The sequence below is a fragment of the Staurois parvus genome, unplaced genomic scaffold (genome assembly GCF_062004578.1).
Source record: "Staurois parvus isolate SC_StPar_1 unplaced genomic scaffold, SC_StPar_1.0 ptg000746l, whole genome shotgun sequence".
Classification (NCBI taxonomy): Eukaryota; Metazoa; Chordata; class Amphibia; order Anura; family Ranidae; genus Staurois; species Staurois parvus.
This window is the reverse complement of record NW_028318542.1, coordinates 3068693-3096021: the sequence shown is the minus strand read 5'-3', so window position 1 is coordinate 3096021 and position 27329 is coordinate 3068693. Positions and strand designations below refer to the sequence as shown.

General features: G+C 41.1%; 1 protein-coding gene across 1 annotated transcript in view; it reads left to right on the top strand.

The window, feature by feature from the left end:
- Positions 1–27329, top strand: part of SPTBN4 (spectrin beta, non-erythrocytic 4) — a 240366-nt gene that overhangs the window by 109836 nt on the left and 103201 nt on the right. The gene's annotated exons all lie outside the window — the stretch shown is intronic.

Below are 27329 nucleotides of genomic sequence, written 5' to 3'. Positions count from 1 at the left end.
AGCAGGAGTTATACGTGGCAGGAGGAGATTTTGGAAGAATGTATCAATCATAGGTTTTTGAAGTGGTTGCGGTTGAGAATAGAGTTTGGGGTAGAAATTTAAAAATTCCCGCACCACCAATTGGGGATTCATGTCCATTACTGAAGCGCAATTTCGGTAAAGCCGAGGAATAAACACGTGGTGTGAGCTTCCGCTTGAGCAGAGTATGGGGTTTATCCCCGAGCACTACATAGTTTTTATATCTTAAGAATTTTACAAAGGGAACATCTCTCCAACTGGGACAAATTAATAAAAATCGGAGAAATTTTGACCCTTTTCACATTCCTGGTGATCCTATCAGCAACACACTTCCTGTCCTAGGGTGACAACGCTTAACCACTGTACTGTATTTGTGGAGGACCAGCGGTGTCACCCTAGGACAGGAATTAAATTGGAACACTTAACCCCATGTTAAAGAGATCAGGAGAGGGGGAAGTCTTCTATGGTCTCAACACACTTCCTGGTAACATTGTTTAGTCACAGGACACAGGAAAACACTGGATTTCTGGCTAGATCAGTAGTGAAAAAAAATCTGGGCATACAAATCAACTTGTTAAAGGGGAAAATTAACAAGCAAAAAAGAAATACTCAGCATGGTTAGCAGGTAATAAGGATTGCTGGGGTAATGTGTAGGGAATTTTATCTACAGTGTGGAAAAAAAAAGAAATGTGAAATTTGACAAGGTTCCAGAAAAGGTGGTGTTTGAGTTTATAGATATCTGCAGTCAGACTACAGAGACTGCTGAATGACCCTAAAGATGACCCCCCCCCTCCCCAAAAAACCCTCTTTTGTAAATAAGATTTAAAATTTTATATACACAGTGGATATAAAAAGCCTACACACCCCTGTTAAAACGTCAGGTTTCTGACAATGAGACAAAGATAAATAATTTCAGAACTTTTTCAACCTTTAATGTAACCTAAAAACTGTACAACTCAGTTGAACAACAAACTGAATCTTTTAGGTGAAGGGAAGTAAAAATAAAAAACTAAAATAAGATGGTGCATAAGTATATACCCCTTAAACTAATACTTTGTTGAAGCACCTTTTGATTTGATTCCAGCACTCAGTCTTCTTGAGTATGAGTCTATCAACATGGCACTATTTGACTGGGCAATATTTGCCCACTTTTCCTTGCAAAACACTCCAAATCTGTCAGATTGTGAGGGCATCTCCTGTGCACAGCCCTCTTCAGATCACCCCACAGATTTTCCATCAGATTCAGGTTTGGACTCTGGCTGGGCCATTCCAAAACTTTAATCTTCTTCTGGTGAAGCCATTCCTTTCTTGATTTGGATGTATGCTTTGGGTCATTGTCATGCTGAAAGATGAAGTTCTTCTTCATGTTCACCTTTCTAGCAGAAACCTGAAGGTTTTGTACCAATATTGACTGGTATTTGGAACTGTTCATAATTCGCTCTACCTTGACTAAGGCCCCAGTTGCAGCTGAAGAAAAACAGCCCCAGAGCATAATGCTGCCACCACCATGCTTCACTGTAGGTATGGTGTTCTTTTGGTGATGTGCAGTGTTGTTTTTGCACCAAACATATCTTTTGGAATTATGGCCAAAAAGTTCAACCTTGGTTTCATCAGACCAGAACACATTTTCTTACATGCTTTTGGGAGACTTCAGATGTGTTTTTGGAAAATGTAGCCACGCTTGGATGTTTTCCTTCATAAGAAAAGGCTTCCATCTTGCCACTCTACCCCGTAGTCCAGATATATGAAGAATACGGGAGATTGTTGTCACATGTACCACACAGCCAGTACTTGCCAGATATTCCTGCAGCTTCTTTAATGTTGCAGTAGGCCTCTTGGTAGCCTTCCAGAACAGTTTTCGTCTCGTCTTTTCATCAATTTTGGAGGGACGTCCAGTTCTTGGTAATGTCACTGTTGCGCCATATTTTCTCCACTTGATGATGACTGTCTTCACTGTGTTCCATGATATATCTAATGCCTTGGAAATTCTTTTGTACCCTTCTCCTGACTGATACCTTTTAGCAATGAGATCCCTTTGATGCTTTGGAAGCTCTCTGCTGACCATGGCTTCTGCTGTAGGATGAGACTAAGAAAATGTCAGGAAAGACCTACTAGAACAGCTGAACTTTATTTGGGGTTAATCAGAGGCACTTTCAGTGATGGCAGATGTGTACTGACTCCTATTTAACATGATTTTGAATGTGATTGCTTAATTCTGGACACAGCTACATCCCCAGTTATAAGAGGGTGTGCACACTTATGCAACCACATTACTTTAGTATTTTATGCTTTCTCCCCCCTCCCATAAAAAAAAAATTTCAATTGTTTTTCAATTGCGTTGTACAGTTTATAGGTCACATTAAAGGTGAAAAAGTTCTGAATTGATTTATCTTTGTCTAATTTTTTTACATCACAGAAACCTGACATTTTAACAGGGGTGTGTAGACTTTTTATATCCACTGTATGTATGTATGTGTGTGTGTGTGTATGTATATATATATATATATATATATATATATATGTGTGTGTGTATATGTGTGTATATATATATACAGTCAGGTCCATAAATATTGGGACATCGACACAATTCTAACATTTTTGGCTCTATACACCACCACAATGGATTTGAAATGAAACGAACAAGATGTGCTTTAACTGCAGACTGTCAGCTTTAATTTGAGGGTATTTATATCCAAATCAGGTGAACGGTGTAGGAATTACAACAGTTTGCATATGTGCCTCCCACTTGTTAAGGGACCAAAAGTAATGGGACAATTGGCTTCTCAGCTGTTCCATGGCCAGGTGTGTGTTATTCCCTCATTATCCCAATTACAATGAGCAGATAAAAGGTCGAGAGTTCATTTCAAGTGTGCTATTTGCATTTGGAATCTGTTGCTGTCAACTCTCAAGATGAGATCCAAAGAGCTGTCACTATCAATGAAGCAAGCCATCATTAGGCTGAAAAAACAAAACAAACCCATCAGAGAGATAGCAAAAACATTAGGGGTGGCCAAAACAACTGTTTGGAACATTCTTAAAAAGAAGGAACGCACCAGTGAGCTCAGCAACACCAAAAGACCCGGAAGACCACGGAAAACAACTGTGGTGGATGACCGAAGAATTCTTTCCCTGGTGAAGAAAACACCCTTCACAACAGTTGGCCAGATCAAGAACACTCTCCAGGAGGTAGGTGTATGTGTGTCAAAGTCAACAATCAAGAGAAGACTTCACCAGAGTGAATACAGAGGGTTCACCACAAGATGGAAACCATTGGTGAGCCTCAAAAACAGGAAGGCCAGATTAGAGTTTGCCAAACGACATCTAAAAAAGCCTTCACAGTTCTGGAACAACATCCTATGGACAGATGAGACCGAGATCAACTTCTACCAGAGTGATGGGAAGAGAAGAGTATGGAGAAGGAAAGGAACTGCTCATGATCCTAAGCATACCACCTCATCAGTGAAGCATGGTGGTGGTAGTGTCATGGCGTGGGCATGTATGGCTGCCAATGGAACTGGTTCTCTTGTATTTATTGATGATGTGACTGCTGACAAAAGCAGCAGGATGAATCCTGAAGTGTTTTGGGCAATATTATCTGCTCATATTCAGCCAAATGCTTCAGAACTCATTGGACGCCGCTTCACAGTGCAGATGGACAATGACCCAAAGCATACTGCAAAAGCAACCAAAGAGTTTTTTAAGGGAAAGAAGTGGAATGTTATGCAATGGCCAAGTCAATCACCTGACCTGAATCCGATTGAGCATGCATTTCACTTGCTGAAGACAAAACTGAAGGGAAAATGCCCCAAGAACAAGCAGGAACTGAAGACAGTTGCAGTAGAGGCCTGGCAGAGCATCGCCAGGGATGAAACCCAGCGTCTGGTGATGTCTATGCGTTCCAGACTTCAGGCTGTAATTGACTGCAAAGGATTTGCAACCAAGTATTAAAAAGTGAAAGTTTGATTTATGATTATTATTCTGTCCCATTACTTTTGGTCTCTTAACAAGTGGGAGGCACATATGCAAACTGTTGTAATTCCTACACTGTTCACCTGATTTGGATGTAAATACCCTCAAATTAAAGCTGACAGTCTGAAGTTAAAGCACATCTTATTCGTTTCATTTCAAATTCATTGTGGTAGTGTATAGAGCCAAAAATTTTAGAATTGTGTCGATGTCCCAATATTTATGGACCTGACTGTATACACACACACAGACACACACACACACACACACAGCAGGTAAAACAAGTATTGAATACGTCACTACTAGAGATGAGCGAATCGAACTTGGCGAAGTGGAATTCGTTTTGAATATTAGGAAAAATTCGATTCGCACCGAATCCGAAAATTAGCAAACTTCGGATGCACAAATCGAATTTTTCCCGATCGGCCGATTTTCATCCCTTCTACAGCCGGCAAAAAGTGTCCCTGCAGAGAGCTCCGCTATTTCTGACAGTTCTCTGACAGTTCCTTCACATTTACAGCGGTTGAAACATTGTATCTATTTTTTCCATTTAGGATACAGATGTTTTTATTCGGAAACAAATAGATACAATGTTTCAACCGCTGTAAATGTGAAGGAACTGTCAGAGAACTGTCAGAAATAGCGGAGCTCTCTGCAGATACACTTTTTGCTGTACTGGAATTCTTATTTTCATCCTACTTCTTCTTCTTCTTCATCCTCATCCTCTTCTTCTTCTTCTTCTTCTTCATCCTCATCCTCTTCTTCTTCTTCTTCTTCTTCATCCTCTTCCTCTTCTTCTTCTTCTTCATCCTCATCCTCTTCTTCATCCTCATTCTCTTCTTCTTCTTCTTCTTCTTCTTCATCCTCATCTTCTTCTTCTTCTTCCTCATCTTCTTCTTCTTCCTCATCTTCTTCTTCTTCCTCTTCTTCTTCTTCATCCTCATCTTCTTCTTCTTCATCCTCATCTTCTTCTTCTTCTTCTTCATCCTCATCTTCTTCTTCTTCTTCATCCTCATCTTCTTCTTCATCCTCATCCTCTTCTTCTTCTTCCTCATCCTCATCTTCTTCTTCTTCTTCTTCATCTTCTTCTTCTTCTTCATCTTCTTCATCTTCATCTTCTTCTTCTTCATCATCATCTTCTTCTTCATCATCTTCTTCTTCATCATCATCTTCTTCTTCATCATCTTCTTCTTCATCATCTTCTTCATCATCTTCTTCTTCATCATCATCTTCTTCTTCATCTTCTTCTTCTTCTTCTTCCTCATCCTCATCCTCTTCTTCTTCTTCTTCCTCATCCTCTTCTTCTTCTTCATCTTCTTCTTCATCATCATCTTCTTCATCATCATCATCATCTTCTTCTTCTTCATCTTCTTCTTCTTCTTCTTCATCTTCTTCATCTTCTTCTTCTTCTTCTTCTTCATCTTCTTCATCTTCTTCATCTTCTTCATCTTCTTCATCTTCTTCTTCTCCTTCTTCTTCTTCTTCTTCTTCATCTTCATCTTCTTCTTCATCTTCATCTTCATCTTCTTCTTCATCTTCATCTTCTTCTTCTTCATCTTCTTCTTCTTCTTCATCTTCATCATCTTCTTCTTCTTCATCTTCTTCTTCTTCTTCTTCTTCTTCTTCTTCTCCATCTTCTTCTTCTTCTTCGTCGTGCCCCGTGACTGCCCAAATGAGTGAAGTGTGCGGTGATTCTAAGATCGACGGCACTCATCTGCATGTCATACTGACTGACAGTATTATTTCTCTTCCCCAGCAGACTCCAAGGGCATTTAAATTAAAGGTACAGTGTTCTGCACTAATATAAAGGCTCTCTGAAGCCTAGAAACCCTTTTAATAAGTTAAATTCGCAGCGAATAAATTCGCATCGAATCGAATTTATTCCGCAAATTCGGCGAATCAGCCGAATCGAATTTTTGAATAATTCGCTCATCTCTAGTCACTACTATTTTTTAAGGTAAATATAATTTCTAAATGTGCTATTGACCTGACATTTTCACCACATGTCAGTAACAACCCATGCAAGCCATATATACAAAGAAACCAAAACAAATAAGAAACTATTTTATGTGTAATAAAATAGAATGACATGGGGAAAAACTATTGAACATGCTAACTGAAATGTGTTTGCTACTTGGTACAAAATCCTTTGTTGGTAATAATAGCTTCAAGATGCCTCCTGTATGGACATACTAGTCACATGCATTGCTCAGGTATGATTTTGCCCCATTCTTCCACACAGTCCTCAAATCTTGAAGGTTCCGTGAGCCTCTTCTGTGAACTCTGATCTTTAATTCTTTCCATAGATTTTCTGTTGGATTGAAGTCAGGTGATTGGCTGGGCCATTCTAGCAGCTTTCTTTTCTTTTTTGCCATGTAAAAAAAAATTACTAAACATTTTGAAAAAAAACTCCACATTTTTCTTAGTTTCTGTTATAAAATGTTGCAAACAAAAAACTCTTTCTTCATAAATTTAGTCAAAAATGTAGTCTGCTATAATTCTTTGTGAAAAATAACCCAAATCAGTGTATATTATTTAGTCTGAGTGAAAGTTATAGTCTGCAAACTATGGGATATACAGTATTTTCGAAAATTGATCAGTCCTGATGTACTGATGGCCTATTTCATTTTTTGAGGACCTAAAATTCCAGGACAAATACCCCTAAATTACCCCTTGTTGGAAAGTAGACTGTCTGAGGTATTTAGTGAGAGGCATGGTGAGTTTTTTTTAAGTTGTAATTTTTTGTCACAATTTTTTGGAAAATTAAGAGATTAAATAAAATTTGTTTTTTTTTCACAATTTTTTTTCAAATATTGTTGTCACCAGTGCAGTACATGATATAACTGGCGGTGATCAGGAATAATGACTGGTCACAGTATCTAAAAAAAATTAAATTGTTTTTTATTCAACTTTTTAAAACGTTTTCCTTTTTTAACATTTGTTCTATTTTTTTTTTTTTTAACGTCCTGTTATCAGAGTAGTTCAGTGTCGCTGTAGTGACAATGTAGTACTGTGTGTGGGTGGTGGTGGGGGTGATCAGGAATTTTTTTAACACTAATATTGCTTTAACAGTGATGATCACTGTTATAGGCAATAGTTAACTGTCTTGAAGGGCTTTCTATTCATGAAGCTTGCTTACTGTTGGCTACACTTAATCACATGGTACAGGATACTGTGATTGGTTCAGGTACCATCTGATAGATGTGGACCAATCACACCATCACTATAGTAAGCAAAACAGTCATGAATAGAAGCCATTCATAGTGGTTTTGTTTACGTTGTAGTCATGTGATCACTGTGACCAATCTGCTGTGTACACTGCAACTGCTGCCGCCTGCTCGCACTACAATTGCTGTGAGTGGATTGGCAAGTGGTTAAAATGGTCTGTTGCAACGTGGAAAACTTTTTTGGCCAAATCAATTTTGCATTCTTTTTGGCAATCAAGGGAGTCCTGTCCTCTGTGTTAAAGAGAAGAGAGTCCATCTGGCTTGTTATCAGTGCCCAGTTCAAAATTCTCTGATGGTGTGGGGGTGCATTAGTGCATATGGAATTGGCAGCTTGCACATCTGGAAAGGCACCATCAATGCTGAAAGAGTTATCCAGGTTTTAGAGCAGCATATGCTCCCATCCAGATGACATCTTTTGCAGGGAATGCTAAACCACATATTGCATCTGTGACAACAACATGGCTTCATAGTAGAGGAGTCTGGGAGCTTAACTGGACTGTCTGCAGTCCAGACCTTTCATCAACTGAAAATATTTGGAGCATCTTGAAATGAAAAATATGTCAAGGAAAACCCAAAACTGTTGAGCAGATGGAATCCTATATCAGGCAAGAATGGGACTATATTCCTCTCCTAAAGCTCCAAAAACGTATCTCCTCAGTTCCCAGACATCTACAGAGTGTTGTTACAGTGCCTTGAAAAAGTATTCATAGCCCTTGAAATTTTTCCACATTTTGTCATGTTTCAACCAAAAACGTTAATGTATTTTAGTGGAATTTTATGTGATAGAGCGACACAAAGTAGCACATAATTGTGAACTGGAAGGAAAATGATAACTGGTTTTCAAAATGTTTTACAAATAAATCTAAAAAATGTGGTGTGCGTTTGCATTCAACCCCCTTTACTCTGATACCCCTAACTAAAATCTAGTGTAACCAATTGCCTTCAGAATACTAAAGAACGGACCTCCTGCGCTAGAAATGGGGCCCTATCGTTAAAGCTGCTGACACTTAACCTCCTACCAAAGTGAGTAAATGAACAATAAATAGTACAAAGTGCAGCGCTAAACCTTAAATACTATATATAATAATAAATATATAAATACGTGCTAAAAATCTGTGCAAAATGTGCAAATAAAGTAAAGTGCAACACGTGTATTCCCACCGGGAATATTAAGATTGTTCCAAGTGATCACAACCAATAATTCAAAATCACTCCAAATATAAATCACTCAAAATAAGTCCAATAGATACCCATATACATGTTTACATCAATGATTATATATGTACTATTTTATATTTGCTATTCCCGTGGAGTGATCTGTGGTTTATACATGCATTAAGATTGTAAACCCATGTTATGGGTGACTTCATGGGTATTTTTAATTTTAAGTAATTTGTTTTTTATCCAATAATTATTATTTGCATATTTAACTTTAAAGCACATTGAGGTGCAATATGCATTTTACTCACTAGGGGGGAAGAGGTATTTGGGATGGTAATTTTATTTATTAGGGCATCCCACTACCAGTATATTAATATATAGGTCCCATCTGATTAAATAAATTTATTTTATGTGGAGTTTTTATTGTAGCCCATATGTTGGTGGACTACAGCTATTCATATCAGGTAAGAGCATAGTGGGGGAGGTTTCGATTATGGGGCCTGGTGCTTTCCATCTTCCGTTCATATAATATGGTCAGCGCAGTAATGGCCGACATCAGTGATATGAGTGGGGACTCCGGGAAAATGGCCGCTCGGGTCCGCCCTTACATGTGATTGGGTGCCAGAGTTCTATTTAAGGAATCCGGTCCTCGATGGGTGTTAACCCTGAGGAAGTCACGTGTCTATTGTGATGCAACGCGTCGGTACGTGAGGAGGATTCTGGGAACATGGTGACGTCATTTCCGGCGTGGCTGCCATATCTGAAACCCCTATATTAAATACCCATGCAGGGCATTCATAGCATGTGGTATAGGAGCCTGATACTGAAAATCTAAATGTGAGTGGGCACTTGTTATCACATGCATGAAGATTGAGAGTTTTTTGTCTTGTTTGGACACTATTTTTCATATGGACTTATTTTGAGTGATTTATATTTGGAGCGATTTTGAATTATTGGTTGTGATCACTTGGAACAATCTTAATATTCCCGGTGGGAATACACGTGTTGCACTTTACTTTATTTGCACATTTTGCACAGATTTTTAGCACGTATTTATATATTTATTATTATTATATATAGTATTTAAGGTTTAGCGCTGCACTTTGTACTAATAATTGCCTTCAGAAGTCACCTAATTAGTAATAGAGTCCACCTGTGTGTAATTTAATCTCAGTATAAATACAGCTGTTCTGTGAAGCCCTCAGAGGTTTGTTAGAGAACATTAGTGAACAAACAGCATCATGAAGGCCAAGGAACACACCAGACAGGTCAGGGATAAAATTGTGTAGACGTTTAAAGTAGGGTTAGGTTATTTAAAAAAATCCCAAGCTTTGAACATCTCACGGAGCACTGTTCAATTCCTCATCCAAAAATGGAAAGAGTATGGCACAACTGCAAACCTACCAGGACATGGCCGTCTACCTAAATTACCAGGCCGAGCAAGGAGAGCATTAATCAAAGAAGCAGCCAAGAGGCCCATGGGTAATCTGGAGGAGCTGCAAAGATCCACAGCTTAGGAGGGAGAATCTGTGCACAGGACAACTGTTAGTCGTACACTCCACAAATCTGGCCTTTATGGAAGAGTGGTAAGAAGTTCCATTTTCAGTTTGTAAGAAGCCATGTGGGGGACACAGCAAACATGTGGAAGAAGGTGCTCTGGTTAGATGAGACCAAAATTTAACTTTTTGGCCTAAAAGCAAAATGCTATGTGTGGCGGAAAACTAACACTGCACCCTCAACATCCTGAACAAACCATCCCCACCATGAAACATGGTGGTGGCAGCATCATGTTGTGGGGATGATTTTCTTCAGGAGGGACAGGGAAGCTGCTCAGAGTTGATGAGAAAATGGATGGAGTCAAATACAAGGCAATCTTAGAAGAAAATCTGTTAGAGTCTGCAGAAGACTTGAGACTGGGGTGCAGTTTCACCTTCCAGCAGGACAACGACCATAAACATACAGCCAGAGCTACAATGGAATGGTTTAGATCAAAGCATATTCATGTGTTAGAATGGCCCAGTCACATTCCAGACCTAAATCCCATTGAGAATCCGTGGCAAGACTTGAAAATTTCTGTTCACAGACACTCTCCATCCAATCTGACAGAGTTTGAGCTATTTTGCAAAGAAGAATGGGCAAACATTTCACTCTAGATGTGCAAAACTGGCAGAGACATCCACAAAAAGACTTGAAGCTGTAATTACAGTGAAAGGTGGGTCTGAAAAGTATTGACTCCGGGGGGCTGAATACAAATGCACACCACACTTTTCAGATATTTATTTGTACAAAATTTTGAAATTCATTTATCATTTTCCTTCTACTTCACAATTATGCACCAATTTGTGTTGGTCAATCACATAAAATCCCAATAAAATACATTTATGTTTTGGGTCATAACATGACAAAACGTGGAAAATTTTAAGGGGTATGAATACTTTTTCAAGGCATTGTAAAAGGAGAGAGGATACTACACAATAGTAAACATGGCCCTGTCCCACCTTTTTTGAGACGTGTTGCTGCCATAAATTTCAAAATTACCCTATTTCTTAACCACTTCCCGACTGGCCGTTGCATATAAACGGCCAGACGGTGGCACTGCAGGGTCTGGTGGCCGTTTATAAACGGCCTCCCTGCACCCTGCTTGTGCGCGCTCCCTGGGAGCATGCAGCACCACGATCCGGTGCCCGCTGTGTCCTCCGGACACAGTGAAACACCGATCGTCGGATGGGACCTCTGTACGAGGTCCCGATCATGTGATCACTGATTGGCCAATCAGTGATCACATGCAAAGTAGTAAAAATAAATCTTCATCACCCCCCACAAGTAGTACAGTGTCACCATGGTGACACTGTACTGCTAGGGTGACAGTATGTAAAAAAAAAATAAATAATAATATAAAAAAAAAAATAAAAATGTAAAAAAAAATGTTTAAAAATTATAATTTTTGGTTATAAACTAATTTGTATTTTTTTTTTAATAAAAAGATAACGGAATAAATTTTGGCCAAGATTTATGATGAAATATTATTTATTTCCATAGTTTTATAAAAAAAAACACTTTTTGTAAAAATTTTGGGACATTTCATTTACGTAGCAAAAAAAATAAAAATCCCAGCAGTGAATAAATACCACCAAAATAAAGCTTTATCTGTCTCAAAAAAATGGTAAAAAATTCATTTGGGTACAGTGTTGCATGACCGCGCAATTGTCATTTAAAGTGTGATAGCACTGAAAGCTGAAAATTGCCCTGGTCAGGAAGGGGGTAAAAGTGTCCGGTCTGGAAGTGGTTAAAATGGTACATTTTCTTAGTTTAAACATTTGATATGTTTGTGTTTTATATTGTGAATAAAATATGGGTTTGTCGGATTTGCAAATGATTGCATTCTGTTTATATGTAGATTTTACAAAGTGTCCCAACTTTTTTAGAATTGGGGTTGTACAAGTGGGAGGTAGGAAACTGGCAATCCACTGTATGGCACAACGACAGAGAGGACTGGTCTTCTCTACAGGAAATCCTGGAATCACACTAGCTGGAAGCAAATGTTGGAGAAGAATTGTTTACATTGCAAGCACAGATCTACTAAGGGAAAACTGCATACACATATGCGATTCAGTTCCTGCTTTAGTATTAAACTTAAACTGTGCCTGGAGAATGAGAATGTCACCAAGGACAAAAATCACAAAAATGAACAACATACTAGGATATAAAGCACTTTGCTTAAGCTGTATTTTTAGGGTTGCAGCTGAAACTGCAATGATTGTTGTAAAACCCTTCATGGCAGGTGAGTGCAACTTCCTTTATAGGAACTAAATATGGGAAATAATCAATGTTGAATCCAGATGCATTGTGAATAATGGCTACTATATTGTTTGAAAGCCACAGAAGAGCTTTGTCAGCAGGTCTCTTTCTTTATCATTCATTATGGGACACAGGGTTAATTCTCTAACAAGAGGCTTATGCTAGTACTTACAGGATATTGGGCACTAGCAATCAAAGTCAGCCAGATATAACATCTCCAAGACCCATCATGCTGCAGTTTTATACTAGTGTCTTAGGGAAATAGATACCTTTTCTCTCTGAGAGAAGAAAACTTTCTACATGTTTTTTTTTTCTTTTATCAGGATCACTTTTTTTTTCTCCAATCAAGCTTCTGCAGAACCAGAGAGCTGTTTTCCAGATTGAATGATAATTGGCATGGCCTTGGAGTCTTTACCCAACCCTCCCATGCTGAAGTTGTGGGGATGGCGTATTATGTGACCCCCTTGGACACTGAGCACTTTTTGGGGTACTCTCCAGACACCCAGTGTACTGTTTGAGTCATACCCTGAACTCTATACAGGTACAGGACCATGGTACACTCACTGGTGGAACATTGTTTCTTAAGACTCCTTAATGAGTAGACCTACCAAAGGGGGCAAATTTTAGATGGGGCATGTTCCCTGGGTCCTGCTCTGGCAGTCTCAAGCTTGACTGTGCTTAGGGGCCACAGGGTACCTTACAGACCACCACTGCAGTACAGCACAAGGTCTTGCTCTTTTTGAACCTGGTGTGTGCTTATTGTACTTCTGCATCTGGCTGTGCTTCCTTGCAGGGGTTAATGGCTGCAGCTTGAGCCATGACACCTGGGTGGGGTGCCAAATTTGAATTTGGTGCCTGTCTTACTGAGTCTGCACAGCTCTCTCTTTGTGTAAATTTTACTGTGCATGTGTGACACCTCCCTCTACATTGCGCACATGGGCACCACTGCTACCCTTCTTCTCTGCAACAGACAGCCATATAACCTCTCCTGCTCCTGCAATTGATTTTGAGTATTTTTTGTGGCTGCCTTGTGCTAACCCACTTACTGTCTGTCTGATCACAGGCACAGAGAAAGTGGCCTTGCAGGTCATTCTAGCTTTTGATCCACTAACAGCTCTGGGAAAGCTTGTAGTGCTCCTGCTCGAGAGCTTGACCCTGACATCCTGAACAACTGATCCTGTTGGAATCCTTATGCTTCTTTTAACCTGTCCTCTGTCTTATTTAGGGAAGTGTTTTCTGCAGCCATGTCAGCCTTTATGGCTAAAATCACTTTTATACTGAGTGACTCAGGATTCTGGGGGACACGAGCATGCTTCTTCTCGTCTTCATAGTCTGTCTCTGATTTGCTTAAAACTCTAGCTGGCATTTAATGTATTCAATTGCGTGCAAAAAATTGCATGTAATCTATCAGGCCAGCCATTGCTTCCCTCCACCTGGAGTACCTTCTGGTCTCTATGGAGGCACTCTATGCCTACTTGCATGTCCCCATCTTTCCGGTGCATCAACACTACCTAGTTTAACCACTGCACCTCAGGTCTCCACCAAGGTGTTTGCTCCTATACTTGCTCTGCTTCATTCACAAGGCATCCCCAAAACGGGATACCTCTACAACCTTTTTCCTGAGCGAACAGTCAAAACAGGCTTTGTTTGTATGTCAAATTGTTCAGGCTCTGCATCAGTTCAGTTGGGTCCTGAACCGTCAGCAATCAGTTCTAGATCTGATTCATCGCTTGTAATATTTAGGTTTCCTAGATTCGACTCAGTCCAAGGTATTTCTTCTGCAAGACAAATACGTGACTCCTCACTCCCTGGTTCAGAGTCTAAAACCCAAGACCATGCCAACCCTTCGATTTTGCTTGAGGGTTCTGAGCTTGATGGTTGCCTTCTTCAGGACATTCCATATGTCCAGTTGCACTCTAGACCAGGGGTGGGCAAACCTTTTGACTTGAGGGCCACAATGGGTTCATATATTGGACCCGGGGGCCGGACCAAGAGTAGATGAATGATGTGTATGTGTGAATTAATATAAATTAAATTAAAATTTGTAACATTAAATGTTTAGATTAATTTAAGGTAGAAAAGCATAAAAAGAGTTATTTTACTAAACTTTTATGCAATGTATTTCTTTCATAAAATAGTACCTTCAATTTTAGTGGGAACAGTGTTGTTGGTCTCCCTTTTTTGTTAAGGCATCAAAGTCAGGAGTTAGTTTTGTTGTTGCAATTCGCAGAATAGATCTGAGGTGCCATCCATAGTAAGTATGGTAATATTCCCCCATAGTAAGCATAGTAATTAATCCCCCATATAGTAATTCATCCCCCATAGTAATTCATCCTCCATAGTAATACATCCCCCATATAGTAATTCATCCCCCCTATAGTAATTCATCCCCCCTATAGTAATTCATTCCCCATATTAATTCATCCCCCATAGTAATTCATCCCCCATATAGTAATTCATCCCCCCTATAGTAATTCATTCCCCATATTAATTCATCCCCCATAGTAATTCATCCCCCATATAGTAATTCATCCCCCCTATAGTAATTCATCCCCCCTATAGTAATTCATCCCCCATATTCATCCCCCATATTAATTCCTCCCTCATATAGTATTTCATCCCCCATAGTACTATTCCCCCCCAAGTAGTAAGCCAAGTCCCCCCTGTGTCAATTGACTTACCTTTGCTCCGCGCGTTCCTCTCGCCATGTTCCCGCGCCGTTCCGGTCTTCAGGGCAGACTGTGAGAGGAGCCTAGCTCCCCTCACGTTCGTCACACTGCCCCGCCTACACACATCCTGACAGCCAATGTTTGCCTGCCCTGGCTGTTTTTTTTTTTGGATCACGCTCCGCGGGCCGGATTAAAAGGTCCGTCGGGCCGTATACGGCCCGCGGGCCGTAGTTTGCCCATTGCTGCTCTAGACCATTGCAACTCAACATTCTGGCTGCGTTGGACAAGAAGGAACAGTCACATCTACCTGCTGCTCAGGACCAGGTTATTCCTGGCCTGGTAGCTTATGAATCCAGGCTTGCAGTCATGGAAATCCTTTCTGTTGTTCTGGAAGATTTCTTCGACTGGCTCCTGCCCTATAGGCTGGGGAGGAGTCCTTGACACTCTTTCCTCTTGGTCATCAAAGAAACTTGTCTTCCAGTGAACATACTGGAGCTCAGATGTATCAGTTTTCCCTTCAGCATTGGACACCACGATTGCCAGGATTTCTGCAGCAGTAGTGGTGTATGTGAACCATCAGGGATAAATCATTCGCCTCAGAGTTCAGAGAGGCCGATCGGATTCTGGCTTGGGCGAAGCTTCAGATTCCAGCCATGGCACAGTTTCCTGCTTATAATGATGCTGTTTCATTGTCCCACAAGCAGGATGAAGGTGACACCAGGAGCTGTAACCAGCAAATTGCAGTGTCACCCTTGATTGTGCTGTCTGGATCACAGAACTGGCTGAATGGAATTACAGATAATATGGCAGGTAAGTAACATCACATATACAATCCAGCAGTTTGCCTGAAGTTTACCTCTAAATAGCGTCACATAACTGGAAATGGATTTCTCATCTGTTTTAATGTTTAGAAATTCAAATTTCGAGATGAAGACCTTATCATAAGGCAAAATACCAAATCCAGATAAATTAACTTGTATAGTTTAGTAAAGTGACTCCTGCTTGCTAGCTTCATTCAGCAGCAGAGCCCATAATTGGCATATGGAGCTACAGTACATGCACAGCAGTTTCATCCACCAGTCAGCTTTCTTTCAAGCTGATGGTTCCTGTTATCCGCAACATGAGGTTTGGAAGGTCCAACCTCCATAAAGGGTTGGAGGTGATCTGGCTTTTGAGGATTAAGTGACAAAGAATGTCCAAAAAATTGCCTTGGCTGGGGATCTGTACAGTACGTTGGGCAAAACTCTTGTCTAAGGTGAGCACAGATTGGTGAGCTCTCCACAAGACCCCTATCCCCTTCTCTCCTTTCCACTGCCAAATTTCTGTCTATATTGGAACCAACACAGAGGGGAGAAGGGAATTAAATTAATGGGGAAAATGTTCTTCCATGCTGTGCTGCCCCTTCAAACCTGCTGCCCATTTGTCATAATATATAATATGGTCACTATGATGGGGTGCCTCACTGGTCAATAGAAATGTGCAGAAGGCAGCAAGAAGTGGGCAGACTTCAGCACTATTAGGGAATAATTAAGCTTTTAATGTCAGAATTCCCTGCAGTATATGCTGCATGTAGGTGTAGACCTGCATTTTATAACTGAAGCATTAATTTTATTTTGTGTTGATGACCAATTTTTTTTAACGGCACATTCACACTACTTTAAAGGAAGTTGTGAGCGCTATGGACAAATAAAGCAGCCACAGCATCAAAAAGGATACCAAAAACCTTGCAAAAACATAGAATATAAAAGATGCGGTGCTATATCACAAATATTATTATGCAAAAACGTCCAAGATATCAATATATAGTGATTAGGTGACTAATGTGATCACAAACATTATGTCACAAGCAGAGTAACATGCAGTGCAAAATAAACAGTCTTAGTGACAATCCCTCTCCTTCAAAGTGCTTCTTCCATGCGGTGATAGTGAGAAGAGTAAGGCTGTGCACTCACCAGATGCACAGTGTAACTGCGCATTTAGAGATAAATTTCTCTACTGGATCCACTGGTAGCTCCTAAAGGTCAGGTCAGGCCAGGTATTCCTCCCCCCACTGGATGTTGCTGACAATCCACGGTCTCCCCTTTGGGTGGCTCTATAGGTGATAAGCTTATCCTCTTTGATGATGTGCGATTAGCACGAAACGCGTCAGAAAGGAGCTACAGCGTCATCTCTCTGCCGCCGGCACCATGGAGGTCCCGGCGGCTATCTTCTAATTCACCTCATGGTCAGTGGCTTTTTCTGATTCCTTTACCTATGCTATACTGTATGGAAATAAAATTAATTCTTTAAAAACGGTATCACGCTATTGGTCTCCTTTCTCTGTGGCCCTTGGTGAGTCACTTATCACCTATAGAGCCACCCAAAGGGGAGACCGTGGATTGTCAGCAACATCCAGTGGGGGGAGGAATACCTGGCCTGACCTGACCTTTAGGAGCTACCAGTGGATCCAGTAGAGAAATTTATCTCTAAATGCGCAGTTACACTGTGCATCTGGTGAGTGCACAGCCTTACTCTTCTCACTATCACCGCATGGAAGAAGCACTTTGAAGGAGTGGGATTGTCACTAAGACTGTTTATTTTGCACTGCATGTTACTCTGCTTGTGACATAATGTTTGTGATCACATTAGTCACCTAATCACTATATATTGATATCTTGGACGTTTTTGCATAATAATATTTGTGATATAGCGCCGCATCTTTTATATTCTACATTCACACTACTGCACATTAAAAATAAATACATTTTAAAAGTGTTGTATGTGTTTTTGCCTTTAAAATCACACCAAAAAGCATTGCAATGCATGAATATGGTCAAATTGGATAAAATGCATACATTTTAAATGACAACTACCAATGTGGGAACTGTTCTAAACTGGCTGAAGGATTCTTATAGGCAGGTTAGCCACAACCGCATGAGCATGTACAATCGAAGCTATGAAAGCATCACAGCTCACTTTGTTCTCATAGTCACACATTGCTGCTGGCTCTAGCGGTATAGCCACTGTTCTACTGTTCTATCTGGGAAGATCTTCTTATTACAGCTGACAGGCCTGTAACTGTCTATTGTTATTCAGCTTCAGAGCTGCCTGCTGGGCATTATATTCAGCCACTTAGTCATTCTACAGATATATTCACAAGTGTCACGTTGTGTGCTATCGACTCCCTTTTCTTCAGTACAATGAGCCAAACAGTCAAGTACAACTTGCATGAGAGAAATATGTAGCCTGCTGTTGCTGACCTGTTCATTTTAAATGCTAGTTACCTGGCTGTCAAGAAGATGCTTTGGCTTTAAACACTTTCAACATCCCAGCCCTGGAATTCCATTTTTTTTTCTTTTTTGTTTTTTTTGTATTTGAGTCTGTAATACACTGTAGAAGCCAGGCACAGCATTTTTAGAAGGTGGCTGTCAATGGCAGCCCAGACATTTTTTTTAAGTAAAAAAAAAAACAGCCTAAACTGGTTATATGATTTAGACCACCACTCTCCAACTTTTTTTCAGTCACCACACACTTTAAATGTATGCAAAATTTCCAGGCACATACATTATGTTGCCAAAGGTATTGGTCGGCCTACCTTCACACACACATGAACTTTAATGGCATCCCAGTCTTAGTCAGTAGGATTCAACATTGAGTTGGCCCCGCCCTTTGCAGCTATAACAGCTTCAACTCTTCTGGGAAGGCCGTCCACAAGGTTTAGGAGGGTGTCTATGGGAATGTCTGACCATTCTTCTAGAAGTGCATTTGTGAGGTCAGGCACGGATGTCAGATGAGGCCTGGCTCACAGTCTCCACTCTAATTCATCCCAAAGGTATTCGATCGGGTTGAGGTCAGTACTCTGTGCAGGCCAGTCAAGTTCCTCCACCCCAAACTCACTCCTCCATGTCTTAATGGACCTTGATTTGCGCACTGGTGCGCACTCATGTTGGAACAGGAAATTGTCCAAAATGTCTTGGTATGCTGACGCCTTAAGAGTTCCCTTCACTGGAACTAGGGGGCCAAGCCCAACCCCTGAAAAACAACCCCACAGCATAATCCCCCTCCATCAAACGTTACACTTGGCACAATGCAGTAAGGCAAGTACTGTTCTGCTGGCAACAGCCAAACCAAGACATATCCATCGGATTTCCAGACAGAGAAGCATGATTCGTCACTCCATAGAACACGTCTCCACTGCTCTAGAGTCCAGTGGCGGCATGCTTTACGCCACGGCATCCAACGCTTTGTATTGCACTTGGTGATGTAAGGCTTGGATGCAGCTGCTCGGCCATGGAAACCCATTTCATGAAGCTTTCTACACACTGTTGTGCTAATCTGAAGGCCACATGAAGTTTGGAGGTCTTTAGCTATTGACTCTGCAGACAGTTGGTGACTTCTGCGCACTGTGCGCTTCAGCAGGCACTGACCCCGCTCTGTCACTTTACGTGGCCTACCACTTCATGGCTGAGTTGCTGTTGTTCCCAGTTGCTTCCACTTTGTTATAATACCACTAAAAGTTGACCGTGGAATATTTAGGAAATGTCACGGATGGACTTATTGCACAGGTGACAGCCTATCACGGTACCACGATTGAATTCACTGAGCTCCTGAGAGCGACCCATTCTTTCACAAATGTTTGTAGAAGCAGTCTGCATGCCTAGTTGCTTGATTTTATACATCTATGGCAATGGAGGTGATTGGAACACCTGAATCCATTGATCTGGAGGGCGGACCCAATACCTTTGGAAATATAGTGTAGTTTAAAATGTAAAAAATTTAACTATTACTTAGGAATGGGAAACCTGAGCCTGAGACAATGTACCCAACCACCTTGATGAAATTAAAGTATAACTAAAGGCAAAACTTTTTTTAGTTTTGAACAGAGCAGAGATGGATTAGAACCCGTGTCAGTTTTTTTGCTGCCTGTGCCCCGTTAGGGAGATTCCCTTTCTCTGTTTGTCCTGTTTACAATTATCATTGAAAGTGAAAGTAAAAGAAAATCCCAAATTTTGGGTTGTCCCCAGAAAAGTATTAAAGGGTAAAACTTCCACTGGGGACACAAGTTCTGGTGATATGGGGGTCCCCAAGGAATTCCATTAATTTGCAGGGATTTCCTCTCACTTCCTGTTTGGGCTGTGGGATAGGAAGTAAAGGGAAATCTCCCCAATGGGATTAAAAAATTGACAGGGGTTTTAACCCTTCCTTACTCTATCCAAAATGACTAAAAAGGTTTTGCCTATAGTTCTACTTTAACTTCACATCAGAAGCCTCTGTTTATGCCAAGTATTCTCAGGTATTTTCATCTCAGAGAAAGTTAAGCCTCATGGCATATAGTGGGGGTAGGTGCTATCATATCTGCTTTTCTTGTTGAACTCAATAAAGATAAACCAATGTGGTGTCCTGCACCCTCAACTGAAGCATGTTAAAAAAAAAACCATACATAGTCCAGGGTTTTAAAAAAAAAGGATAATTAAAAATTTGCATGAATATTCTGAATATATTAAAATTCTTAAAATGACATTGTACTATTGGATCTCACAACTCTCAGTGACCTGTCTCACTGTGCATACCGGGTGCCGGTCCAGCTTGCTCCTGCTCTGTGTAAACGTTGTATAACAGGCCGCACACAAGAAATGACACTTCTTCTGGCAAACCTTAGTTGACAAGACAGCACATCCTGCACACCCCCACCTTAGTTGAAGAGAAAGGGCTTAAAGTGGGTATTAAGGCAGAAGGGTTGTTTAACTTAAAGGATAAGTTCACGTTGCAAAAAAAATATGGATTTTTTTTTTTAGGCAAAAATGTGCATTTACTGTGTTTTTTTTTTTTGAGCCTGGAAAGCATTGTACCAGCAATCAGCAAATTGCTGGTGCCATGCAGGACTCCTGCAAACCTGTCAGTGTATCTGTATGCCTATACAAGCAGATACAGTCTGACAGGAAGACTCAATGAACTACCTCAGTGCTTCACAGCCTTGTGGTATTTCATTAAGAACCGCCTAGGGTGTCAGGACTTGTAGTTCATTCATTCACAGAACCCTGTGAATGAATGAGGTGGCCATGTGGGCAGAGCCCCAAATGGCTGCGCTGTTTTTAACAAGTGACAGCTAGTACGGGGAACTTCTCCCTGTACTGCTGTCACAGGGAGTGCGGGGAGCAGGTGCAGGATCAGGAATGTGTTAAATGTTCCACCCTAAAAACGGGTAGAACATGTAACATGTTCTCAAAGGGGAACTTATCCTTTAATACACCTTCAGGCGCACCCTGAACACCCATCTCTTCAGGGAAGCCTACCCCACCCTCACCTAACAACCGATCTCCTCCACTCCTCCCACCACTCCATCCCCCACAGCCACTTCCTCCTGTACCACTATCCCCTCCCTCCTAGATTGGCCCTCGAACCCCCCGTGTATTGTTTTGTTACTGTATTGTCTCATGTACTGTCCCCCACTATAATGTACAGTGCTGAGCAAACCTTTTGGTGCTATAATAATAATAATAATAATAATAAATAATACATTCTCTGCATTAACCTCTTCATGCCCGCGACGGGCAGGTGGGCATTAACGCCGAGTGGCCTCATATAGGCGGGGATCGGTAAGCTCCCAATGCATACATGCGACCGAGAGTTTTCCGATCATGTGACTCCTGTTCCTGCAAATGGCTATTTGGTATCGGGCAGTACAGTGGCTGAATGGTTAGCACTTCTGCCTGGCAGTACTAGGGTCGTTGGTTCGAATCCCAACCATGGCACCACCTGCCTGGAGTTTGCATGTTCTGCTTGTGTCTGCGTGGGTTTCCTCCGTGTACTCTAGTTTCCTCCCAAACTCCAAAGACATGCTGGTAGGTTAATTGGATCCTGTCTAAATTGGCCCTAGTATATGTGTGTATGAATGTGAGTACGCCCCTTGAGGGTTAGGGACTGATGTGAATGTACAGCATATATATATATATGTACACCAAGGATTAAGAAAAATAGGTCCAAAGCTTTATTTCGTGGTCACATGATAAACACAAGGTAACGTCTCGGAGCCATGCAGGGCCACTTCAATAAGCAAGTGATACTTGCCTGACGAATCGTTACCTTCTGTTTATCATGCGACCTGGAAATAAAGCTTTGGGCCCATTTTGAGGAACCTTTGGTGTGCTGGTGACATTTCTTCACTTGCTGTGACAGCTAGTCACAGCAGTCACATGACATGAGTGACTGCCTCCCAGCAGGGGTGGACTGACAACTCATGGGGCCCCCGGGCAATAGGGGATCATGGGGCCCCTGTGTCCTTGCCCACACTCAAAAAAGCCTATGAAAAAGGTACCAGGGGCATCTCATGGGGCCCCCTACTGACCCCAGGCCCTCGGGAAATGCCCGAGTTTCCAAATGATCAGTCGGCCACTGCCTCCCAGCTTTTAGAACTCTTAAAGGGCCGGTCAATACAAGATGGTTAAGGTTAAAAAACCTTCTGTGCTCATTTCCTTACCCCACCCCAGCCCCCTAAATATTTACCTGAGCCCAATCTGCGTCTCTCTCTCTCTCTTCACTGGACCTCTTCACTGGACATGGAGGCAACAGCGGCTGTCAATTAAATCCTGTAAAGAGGGAGCAAGGGTGGGGCTGAGCTACACAATGTGTCACTGGACACACAGAACCTGGCATGGGATCAATCCAGCACGAGTGCCCCCATAGGAAAGGGCTTGCTATGGGGGCACTCAGAAGGGGGGGGAGCAAAGAGCGCCTGCGTGGGATCCCAGAGGTGGAGCATCAGGATTGCTGTTTGCAAAACTATTGCACAGAGCAAGTAAGTATGACATGTTTGTTATATTAAAAAAATAATTTAAGCTTACTTACCTCTCCTTCAACAGTCAGACATCCCATGTTCTAACCGTCTTCTTCTGGGTACCAGGCAGTGTCTGGTTTCATTGGGTTTGGTTTTCCAAAGCAGACCATGAGCATGTAGGTAGGTTTCTTTATTGAAAAAGAGACATTGAATTAAAGAACCTACCTGAACACAGTTTTTGAAAGCAGGACTTTAGTTCTGCTTTATTAGATTTAAACCTTTCATACACAGCTCAACATTTGTAAGATACAGTATATGTATGGGTCAAATCTTAGCAGTAACAAAGATTACTCACTGTCACACAGGGCCATAGATAAAGGGGTACCACCAGTCCTCCTGTATGGGGCTCAGGCCAGCAATAGGGGCCCAGGCAGCTGGATGAATTGAATGTGGATAGGGAGGGTAATTGGCATGGCTGAGGGGAATTTTTGGAACTGATCCCCTGTATGACTCTCTCTGCAGCAGCTTAAAGCTGGCTTCTTCTCCCCTCCCTAACGCTGGCTTTCAGCTGCTGCAGAGAGAGCCATACAGGGGATTGGTTCCCCCACTGCACCCATCAACCTCCCTGTGCACCATACATTTCCCCATGTTGCCCAGGCCCCCCTATGTGCCCCACAGAGCTGTTGACTTCCCTCCTCTCCTTCTCACCAGCAGCTGCAAGCACACACTAGGATCCTTCAGGATGAAGAGTGGGGGAAGGGTCCTGTAAATATGTCACATTTACCAGCCCTTTCCTTTCCTGAATGAACACAATGAGTGTTCAGTACCGATCACTCACTGTGTTCATTTATAACTGAAGAATACGAAACTGTGTTTTTTCTTTCTTCTTTCCAAAGCCTAGGAACCAGCTCATAAAAATTAGAGTTCTGAAACAGTACAGGTTTGATCTGATGTGTGCAGTGCTCACCCACTAGAGTGGGCATGTATATAAAGTTCCTCAACCCTCCAAGCCATATATACAGTGTGAAACCTAAAAGCAAACATTTATTATATTGCAGCTTACCAATTCGTAGTTGTGACTGCTGCATTTTTTTAAGCTTTCCTTTATTTTCAATTGGTGGTCTGGCCCATAGTCTGTTGTTTTTCAAAAGAACAAGCTGTTCCGCAGATGTAGCAGTTACAGTGTTGGGACATTTACTACTAACAGGAGTGCATACCGTGGTCATCTTTTATTTATTTTATACCTAACAGCAAAAAAATGTTTGTTGTAACTGCTTTATAGTTATAGCTGGAGTTCAGCTTCAATTTGTTAGCGTATATAATTCTGCTAGAATATCTGCTGCTGTCCAAAGGTGTCCCCCCCCCCTCTGTGCTACTTCATCCAGAGTGGAGGCACTGTAATACAGGAGGTGTGTTACTGGCCAGATCAGCAGGTGAAAACAGAGAGGAAAAATGGCCTAAAAAAGAAACTAATGCAGCCAGCACATCTAATGATTGATAACTTAAAGCAAAACTTTTTTTAGATTCAGTTTCAGTGTTGAGGGGTTAGAATGATTGTCAGGTGATGTTGTTGACATCACTGGTTTCTGCTTCATTAACACCTTTCCTATTAACATTAACATAAGAAAGCTGTTTCTTAAGTCTATTCCTTTTCTTGTTTATAATCAAGCCATGATAAAGGGAGAGTGTTTTTGGCCCCTGAAACACATTGCACATGTTTTTATGTGTGAACCATTAAAGTGATTTGGACTCCTTTACCATTTGGCCAAGCGTGCCTTCTTTGTTTGCTTTGGGGGATTTCATTTCTGTTTGTGTCCCTGCTGGGGAAATTCACTCTAATTGTACTGATCACAATTGTTACCAGGAATGAAAGTAAGGGTAAGTCCAAAATGTTGATTTTTTTCACTAGAACAGGAATAGAGGGCCAATCTTCCAATGGGGACACTTGTTCCTGTGACAACTAGGTCATTAGTAACACCTTATCTGCAATATGCAGTTCAATTTTGGGCACCGATTCACAAAAAGAACATTGGGGAACTGGAGAAAGTACAGAGAAGGGCAACCAAACTGATAAGAGGCATGGAGGAGCTCAGCTATGAGGAAAGATTAGAGGAACTGAATTTATTGATCACCATGTATAATACATAAGGGGGATATGATCTCCATGTATAATACATAAGGGGGGATATGATCTCCATGTATAATACAAAAGGGGGGATATGATCTCCATGTATAATACATAAGGGGGATATGATCTCCATGTATAAATACATAAGGGGGGATATGATCTCCATGTATAATACATAAGGGGGGATATGATCTCCATGTATAATACATAAGGGGGGATATTATCACCATGTATAATACATAAGGGGGGATATGATCTCCATGTATAATACATAAGGGGGATATGATCACCATGTATAATACATAAGGGGGGATATGACCTCCATGTATAATACATAAGGGGGGATATGATCACCATGTATAATACATAAGGGGGATATGATCTCCATGTATAATACATAAGGAGGATATGATCACCATGTATAATACATAAGGGGGGATATGACCTCCATGTATAATACATAAGGGGGGATATGATCACCATATATAATACATAAGGGGGGATATGATCTCCATGTATAATACATAAGGGGGATATGATCTCCATGTATAATACATAAGGGAGGATATGATCTCCATGTATAATACATAAGGGGGATATGATCTCCATGTATAATACATAAGGGGGATATGATCACCATATATAATACATAAGGGGGGATATGGTCTCCATGTATAATACATAAGAGGGGATATGATCACCATGTATAATACATAAGGGGGGATATGATCTCCACGTATAATACATAAGGGGGATATGATCTCCATGTATAATACATAAGGGGGGATGTGATCACCATGTATAATACATAAGGGGGGATATGATCTCCATGTATAATACATAAGGGAGGGATGTGATCACCATGTATAATACATAAGGAGGGATGTGATCACCATGTATAATACATAAGGGGGGATGTGATCTCCATGTATAATACATAAGGGGGGGTATGATCTCCATGTATAATACATAAGGGGGGGATATGATCTCCATGTTTAATACAAAAGGGGGGATATGATCACCATGTATAATACATAAGGGGGGGATATGATCTCCATGTATAATACATAAGGGGGGGATATGATCTCCATGTTTAATACAAAAGGGGGGATATGATCTCCATGTATAATACATAAGGGGGATATGATCTCCATGTATAATACATAAGGGGGGATATGATCTCCATGTATAATACATAAGGGGGGATATGATCTCCATGTATAATACATAAGGGGGGATATGATCTCCATGTATAATACATAAGGGGGGATATGATCTCCATGTATAATACATAAGGGGGGGATATGATCTCCATGTATAATACATAGGGGGGGATATGATCTCCATGTATAATACATAAGGATGATATGACCTCCATGTATAATACATAAGGGGGATATGATGTGTAGAGTTATTCACACTGAGGTCATCACAGAGGACAAGGGGCACTCTTTACGTCTGGAGGAAAAGACATTTAATCTCCAAACAAGGAAAGGTTTCTTCACAGTGAGAGCTGTGAAAATGTGGAATAGACTCCCTCAAGAGTTGGTTCTGGCCAGCTCAGTGGATTGCTTTAAAAAAAAAGGCCTGGATTCTTTCTTAGATACACAGAATATAACTGGATACTAACATTTATAGGTAAAGTTGATCCAGGGAATATCCGATTGCCTCTCAGGGGATCAGGAAGGAATTTTTTTCCCTGCAGGAGCAAATTGGATCATAATTTGCTGGGTTTTTTTGCCTTCCTCTGGATCAACAGTGGGTATAGGATTATGACTTTTTTTTTCTTTTAATGGTTGAACTGGATGGACTTCTGTCTTTTTTCAGCCAGACTAACTATGTAACTAAGAGATTTCCCTCACATTGAAAAAATGTCCTTATGCTTCCTGTTCATTGTACGTGGCAAAAAGTAAAGCAAACCTCACTAATCAGACTCAGATGGCAAGAAACTGACACTGTTTTAACCCATCCCTATGCTATCCAAAATGTGGAAAAAAAGATTTAGCTTTAGACATAATTTAAAGTGTAGTGTATTCTCCTTCTTCTCCCTATGACAGCCACGTTTTGCAGGGTTCCCCTGCCCCATAGTAGCCACATAAACTGTGACCTCCACAGGAAAGTCACATGACACAGAGGTCTGAAGAAGACGAGCCCCAGTTCCTGGCTATGCATGCAGTGTGGTGGGTTACCCAGTTGATGATGAGGAGGAGCAGAGTAAGGCATCCTGGTTGCCAGCCAAGCCACTCCAGTCGCTGTGACAATTTGGCAAGGAGAGTTTTTTTTGTTCTCTGCTTTGGCCCATTAGCAGTTCTTTTCTTTATTTTATAGAAATGCGAGTGGTAATTTTTCATGGGGCATACTGCTTAACATCACAGGTGATTGGGAAAACCTAATGCTATGGGCTCCAGAGATGCAAGATCCAAACAGAGATTGCAAAAATATCTGTCAAATCTTCTCATTTTCAGTGTGCCATCTGCTTGTGTGTATCAGCCTTCTTGTTGAATGGAATTGAGTCTTTGAGCATGTTTCGCCTCCGTGATCTTAAGTCAGAGTAAAATTATTTTTTAAATGATGATTCAGTTTCCATTTACTGTTCTGACAAGCCTCAA